The sequence below is a fragment of the Euprymna scolopes genome, chromosome 6, assembly GCF_053919585.1.
Source record: "Euprymna scolopes isolate OS-2025 chromosome 6, ASM5391958v1, whole genome shotgun sequence".
In the NCBI taxonomy this organism is placed as follows: domain Eukaryota; kingdom Metazoa; phylum Mollusca; class Cephalopoda; order Sepiida; family Sepiolidae; genus Euprymna; species Euprymna scolopes.
In genome coordinates, this window is record NC_136487.1 from 120111590 (window position 1) to 120119384 (window position 7795).

Sequence of the window (7795 nt, forward strand, 5' to 3'; positions counted from 1 at the left end):
ATTACAGACTTTACAGAAGTTCAGAAAAACATTGATACCGACAGTTTCAAATCCAATATATGGAAACTAGCTTATGGTCGAGAAATATTGGATTCTCTTCAGCCACATTTTTTAAAATATCTTCTCTTTTTCAGAAGAAAATATATGAAACAGAGTCCAATATTGGTAAAAACACCACAGCAAGAAGTCATTGCTCTACCATAACATCAAATAGAATTTCCATGGATAGAGTTTCTTTCCAAAAATTTCCCATCTGTGATGGAATTTGAAACTACCAAGGTAGACATGTAAGAAAAATCACATGACTGATCTTCACCCCCCCTACTAAAAAAAAAGAAAAGAAATGGTGATACCAAGCAGAAACAGTACACAAAATTGTCATGAAAGTTCAAGGAGGATGGAAATAGCGAGATGAGGAGTATCATCCTGACCTCCACATGAAGGCACAGAGAGTACAAGAATCCTGGAGAGGCTTTTTGTACTCAACTTCTAGAGAAAGCCAACCGCTGCTATCAGTATAAAATCTATGGTACACAGCTGTTGTGAGAACATAAAATGATTCGTAACAATTATCGGAAGAAGTGGAGAATGGTGTAAATTTGGGGTGATTTGTTGTCTTTCAGGAATCACAATCTACTGTTGCCAGTGAGTGATCACTAATAATGATGATCCATGTGAGAACTCCAAGTGAGTAAAAAAATAAATAATAATAATAATAATAATAATAATAATAATAATAATAATAATAATAATAAAAAATAATAATAATAATAATAATAATGAACGTCATAATAATTAACAAGAAGAAAAGAAACTGCTAAATTGTACATTATTCCGTCCTAGCACATCACAGGGTGAAGATCAAAGAGACACAAAAAAATAAAACGGTACAAATATGCGGAATTTGCAAGAGAACTGAACTAAATATGAAACACGGAGAAAATCAATATGATACCAATAATTGTAGGAGCACTAGGAACAGTCCCAAAGAACATGATGACAAATGACTAGAAGAAATCGGGATCAAGGGGAAGATGAAAACAACGATAATATTGAAAACAGCTGAAATGTTCAGAAAAACCCTTGAATGCAGAGACTAACACACATAAGTTACAAACACTAACCAAACATATATAAACTGCAACACAAGTAAAACAAAAAGATAGAGGAACACCACATGGAATCAAGAAAACTGAAACTGTATAATTGTAAGTTAATCACCCCCTTGAAAAAAATTTTTTTTAATAAACAAATAAGCATCAAAAAGAAAATTGTAGTTTCAGCATCAATTAGCACAACAATAAATAGTCGTGAAGGGCTAAGGTGATGGAAAGACCAAGGAGAGAAAACACTAACCAGACCTCTACTGGATGAGTGCAAAAAAGATGGAGACCTTGGGAAGGCTTATTGCCACCTAAATTCCAGTGGAGGTCAATAGGTGTTGCCAGCGAAAAATCAATGATAAACAGCTGTTGCAATAATGCAAATTAATTTGTAAAGATTATCAAAAGAGGTGAAGAGTACTGAAAATCTAAGGAGATTTGTTGTCACTTAGACTCCATGGAACACCACAAGTTGTTGATAGAGAGAAATCTTTGATGATGGTCTGCATAAAAACTCCTAGTCAGTTAAAAAAAAAATAAATAAATAAATAAAATAAAATAAATAAATAAATAAAAAATAAAAGACTGCTACTGGATGAGTGCAAAGAAGACCAAGACCTTGGGAAGGCTTATTGCCATCTAAATTCCAGTGAAGGCCAATGGCCATTGCCAGCAAGAAATCAATGATAAACAGCTGTTGCAATAATGTAAATTAATTTGCAAAGATCATCGAAAGAAGTGAAGAGTACTGAAAATATGGGGAGACTTGTTGTCATTTAGATTCCAGGGAACATCACAAGTTGTTGACAGAGAGAAATCTTTGATGATGGTCTGTATAAAAACTCCTAGTGAGTACAAAAAAAAAAAAAAATAATAATAATAGGTTTTGTATTTCAGCAATAATTAAGAATGAAAGATTGGATATGGCGAAAACCTTGGGAAAATTACACATTCATCCTTCCTCCCTCACTTATGAATGAAATAATAGACTATACTAGACTCTGATACTTGGATAGGGAGACTCCAGTAAAATTCCAATGTAACACCAATTCTTAAGCTGACTGGAAAACCTTCAGCTGATGGCATATAAGTGATTTGACAACTGACAATGGGTCCGGCAAGTTGGCAGTCAAATCAACATGAGCTACAGAAGTCAACCAGTCATATAGAAACAACAACAAAAATAAAATAAAAAGATAGAGGAACATCACATGAAACTAAGAAAACTGAAACCGCAAAATTGTAAATTAACTCTACTGGTAGTGTCGGCATCGAATGGTGCCACACCAAATAGCCGTGAACAGTTAAGGAGGATAGAAAGACTAAGGAGTCAAAGCACTAAACAAACCTCCACTGGATGAGTGTGGAGAGGACTGGAACCTTAAGGAGGCTTATAGCGATGAAAATTCCAGTAAGAAGTCAATGGCAAGCGGCTGTTACGATAATGTAAATTTATTTGCAAAGGTTATCAAAGGAGGTAGAGAGTACTAGAAATCTTGGGAGATTAGTTATCATCCAGATCCCAAGGAATACCATCGGTTGTTGTCAATGATCTCTAATGATGAACTGTGTGAGAACTACTAGTGAGTAAAAAAAAAAATAATAAAAATAATAATAATATCAACCATAACAACAACTCACAAAAATATAACCCTGTAATGTTGTTACAGCAGCATGATGCCACAAAACATGATTATGACGAATCTGAAAGGATTGAAAGAGTTAGGAAGAAGAAGACTATCCAGACCTCCATTAGAAGGGCACAGAGTACTGAAATTCTGAGGAGGTTTAATATCAGTCAAATTCCATAGAAAACCAACAGCCATTATGAGTGAGAAACCAATGAGAAACGGCTGTTGTGAGTAAGCAAAGTGATTTGGTAGTGACCAAAAGAAGTGAAGAGTATTGAAAATCTGGGGAGACTTGTCATTCAGATTCCAGGGAACATCACATGTTGTTACCAATTGGTAACGATTTGTTAATAACTTAGAATAAGAAATAATAATAATAATAATAATAATAATAATAATAATAATAATAATAATAATAATAATAATGTAAGAAAGTCAAGGTGATTCCCATTGTAATTGAAACGTTTAGGACCATAACAAAAAGCCACCATAAATGGCTTAATTAGATTGACAAGACAATTTCTTTTAAAATTTTGCAAAAGGCTTGCCTGTTAGGAACGGCGATAGTGTTAATACAGCTTGACTGTCTAAAGTCAAAGGATTTGACCTGATGTTCAAGAAAAAAAAATCTAACTACAAACATCCAAAGGTTGAGACTACTATGGAATAATAATAATGGCAATGCTGGAATACTTACAAAGACTGCCTTGTTCAGAATTGCCAGAATCTTGAGGAAATTGCTGGAAGAGTGAGAAAAGAAGATGCTGATAGCCTATGTTTATTTGTTATGATCCGCCTATGAGTATAAAATCGTATAAAACAACAGCCAGACACAAAATGTGAATACTACTACTACTACTACTACTACTACTACTACTACTAATAATAATAATAATAATAATAAGAAGAAGAAGAAGAAGAAGAAGAAGAAGAAGAAGAATTGTAGGAGCACTATGAACAGTCCCGAAACACTTGAAAAGAAAAATCAGCAAGAAGACTAAGACTAACAGTAATGCTGAAAAGAGCTGAAATCTTGAGAAAAACCTTTGAATGCAGAAACCCATATAAACTACAAACACTAACTAGCTAAATGGAAACTGCGACCAAAGTAAAACAAAAACATAGAAGGAACACCACATGAAACCGAGGAAACTGAAACTACTAAAAATCTTATTAACTGTCACCTCCCTCCCTAAAAAGACATCAGCGTCGACTGATACCACATAAAATAGGTATGAAGGGTCAAGAAAGATGGAAGGACTGATGAGACCTCTGCTTGATGAGTGCAAAGAGTACTGGGACCTTGGGGAGGCTTATTGTCACGCACATTCCAGCAAAAACTAATGATCATTGCCAGCAAGAAGTCAATGGCATGCAGCAGTTTCAATAACGCAGTATCATTTGCAAAGGTTATCAAAAGAGCTGGGGAGTACTAGAAATTTGGGGAGACTTGTTGTCACCCAGACTTCAAGGAACACCATCGGTTGTTGTCAGTGAGTAGTCTCTGATGATAGCCTATGTGAGAACTCCTGGTGAGTATAACTAATAACAATAACAACAACAAAAATATGAAATGCAGAATTCAAGTTGTCTACCCCTGTTAATTGAATAATGTGTCCAGTTTGAAATTCCTAGAATTATATTAAAAAATAAAGACAGTTGAAGAAAACAGGGAAGTACAATGACCGGAATGTTGTGAACATAACAACGACCAAGATGAGGACAATAGTCCGAAATATGCAAATAACATTAATGAAATAAATCTGTACAACATTTTTGATTTCGTTGTTAGCATTGGTTTCTTACTTCTTTCAGGTATTTATAGGAGGAACTACTTGAAGGTTGCTGGTATCCATAAGTGGAAGTGGTTCTTTGGATGCAACTGGATTTGAACTTAACACACCCACATCGTCAGTCCACATTATTATCTACTTCATTACAGCTGTTACATAACGAGAGTGGTTAGTTGAATGAGAGATTGATTGATGGATGGGAGGTGAAAAATTAACCTTTAGTTAACAGAAGTTGTTGAATTCCGGAAGAAGGGAGATCTTCCTTTTTTCAGTTGACAACTTAAGCAGGTGTACATGAAACACGGTCCTAAAAATCCCCATTGAGAGTAGAAGTGGTTACACTCAGTGTAACTCAAGGTACCAAGACAAGTAATCTATTTGTTTAACCAACTGTCTATTTCTCTTCCCTTAACTAGGGATGCAATGCTGGAATACTATTATACTGTTAGGAACGACGGTAGTGTTAATACAGCTTGAGTGATTAAAGTCAAAGGAATTGACCTGATGTTCAAGAAAAAAAAATCCAACTAAAAACATCCAAAGGTTGAGATTACTATGGAATAATAATAATTGCAATGCTGGAATACTGCAAAAGACTGCCTTTTTTTCTTTCCCTGTATAATTTTACAAATGTGTAACACGTAGGTATTTTTCAGAACATCTGTTGATTGGATGAGGAATACTATGGAATACTATAGTGGAAAAAATTCGATTGAAGTCCAGAAATCTTTAACCCTATTTGTGTTAATGTTCTAAGTTGCATGTAATAATAAACCTCTTATAAAATTAAACATCGGCATCCGACTGACTTCCTCATCTTGGTTGTTATAGTCACAACGTTTAGCCGTTTTGCCCTCCGGCCTTTATCACGTGTTTTGTATCGAACTGGGGAACCGTTTGTTAGGAGTCTCGAACCCAACCCTTTATTATTATTACGGGGGTACCGTGTTCGGACTCCAGCTAGGCTTTGGGACATAGTTGCTGATTCTCTGTTTTGAATGTTACTTTTCACTGCCTTCGTTCAGGATTGAACTCACCTCATCTCAAAAATACAGACAATTACTATCGGCATCCGAGTAATTGTATCTACAGACGATCAAGAACCTGGGTTCCTGACGACAACAACGATTGTATAATAGCTTATACCCAGTACAGAGAACCACACTTCCCAAACAACGATTCCCTCGACTTAATATTAACTACATTTGCTTTTTTAAAATGTTGTTAAAAAATAAAAAGAAAACATTTTAACGATAAGCAAATGTCACTCCGCAAAGTCTTCAGTCAGACTCTTATCAGCATATAAACGTATGAACACACTTATAAGTGTTCCGATATTTCATTTGTTTTAGATAAGTCAGATAAGCACCGACTAAAGAGCATACTTTTCAGGTATCAAATGAGATGTGCATTTATGCGGTGAACTTGCAATTACGTAAACCGTAAATCACCGTCTAACAAGGCCAAGAGCCACTCGAGGATAAAAGTTGATAAAACGGAAATGATCGCCAGTCAAAAGATGGGAGATGTTGCCTACTTTTGACATAATCTTATTGGGTATGATCAGAAAGATTTGGACGATTATATTTATAGCCAGGTGTGATAAGAACGAACCAATCAGGTACTAGAATTGCTGTATAAAAATAAACTGAATTTCTTTTAATTTTTCAGTCATAACTTTTCGTCTGTAAAGCTTATCTGACTAGATCGATACTATTAATTTTGATTGGATCAGCTACATTTAATATTCGCAGTTGGATAGTTCTCTTTTCTCTATGATAGTTATTTCTTTTACCATCCTTTTTTGTATCATTTTTCTATTACAAAAATGGCTCTCCGCTAAAGATAGTCCATTATAAAGGTAATAAAACTAACTATAAAAGAGAACACTGAAATAGTCTATTGCAATACTTTTGGCATAACCTTATTGGCTATGATCAGAAATATTTCGACGATTATATTTTTAGCCAGGAAAATTCTTTTTAAACAAATATACAGAGTGACCCCCCCCCAAAAAAAACAAAAGCTAAATGGAGGCCATCTAGAACATATGCTGTAGAACGGAGAAAAAAGGCCAAAGACTTTAGTGTTTTGATGTGATGTTTTGAATATAATAAACTAGTTATGACCAAAGTTTCATTACATTCGAACAAAACACTAAGAAACGGGGCCTAATTAGAGTTGGGGCCCGTTTTTTTTTTGGGGGGGGGTGGTCACACCGTACATACGAATACATAGACATATATAGAAAAAGGTTTGTGCTTACTATAACCTTTTTACGTAAATATTACGCACGTATAAATCATGTAGAATATAATTAGACGTAATAGTTAAATAAAGATGGTCATCCCATAAAGAAAACCGAAAAAAAAACTGATAGGGAATTAATTAAAGTGAAGGCTTACAAAAATATGCAAATTAGCTAGATCTTTTGCAGATGAATGCAATTCCACGACCCATATATAACAAAGTTGTATTTTCTTTTTAAATAAATAGAAAAAAGGGTTTTGATACGAATATCAAAACACACAAAAAAAATTGTAGGAGTATATATATATATATATATATATATATATATATATATATATATATATACACACACACACACACACATATATATATATAATATATACTGAGCACTCCAGAGTGGATAATGAGCATTAACAATGGGAAAGTGGCCGTCTTCCACTTAATATTTGTCCCACTTACACCACGCACCACTACCCCTAAATTTAAATATTCCTCAAAACAGGAATCCAAAAACATCCAATTTCAACAATTAACTATGATTAAAAATGCATATAGATATGCAGTCTGCCTTCACTGAAAAAGTACTTTCTTCAAAAGGAATACCTAAACGTATTTCACCGGTTTTTTTAAAGTTGATTTTGTTTTGAACGCCATACATTGATTTTTTTTATTTCATGAGTCGCCGATGATTATTTTAGATTTTTAAAATCCTTTTATAAGCCAAAGCCACTGTAATGAAACTATAATACGGCTCTGCATATATGTAACACATATATATATATATATATATATATATATATATATATATATATATATATATATATATATATATATATAAAAGAAATTCAGTTTATTTTTATACAGCAATTCTGGTACCTGATTGGTTCATTCTTATCACTATAAATATAAATCGTCCAAATCTTTCTGATCATACCCAATAAGATTATGTCAAAAATATGCAACATCTCCATCTTTTAAAAGCCAGAGCCACTGTAACGAACTATGGTACGTATCTGCA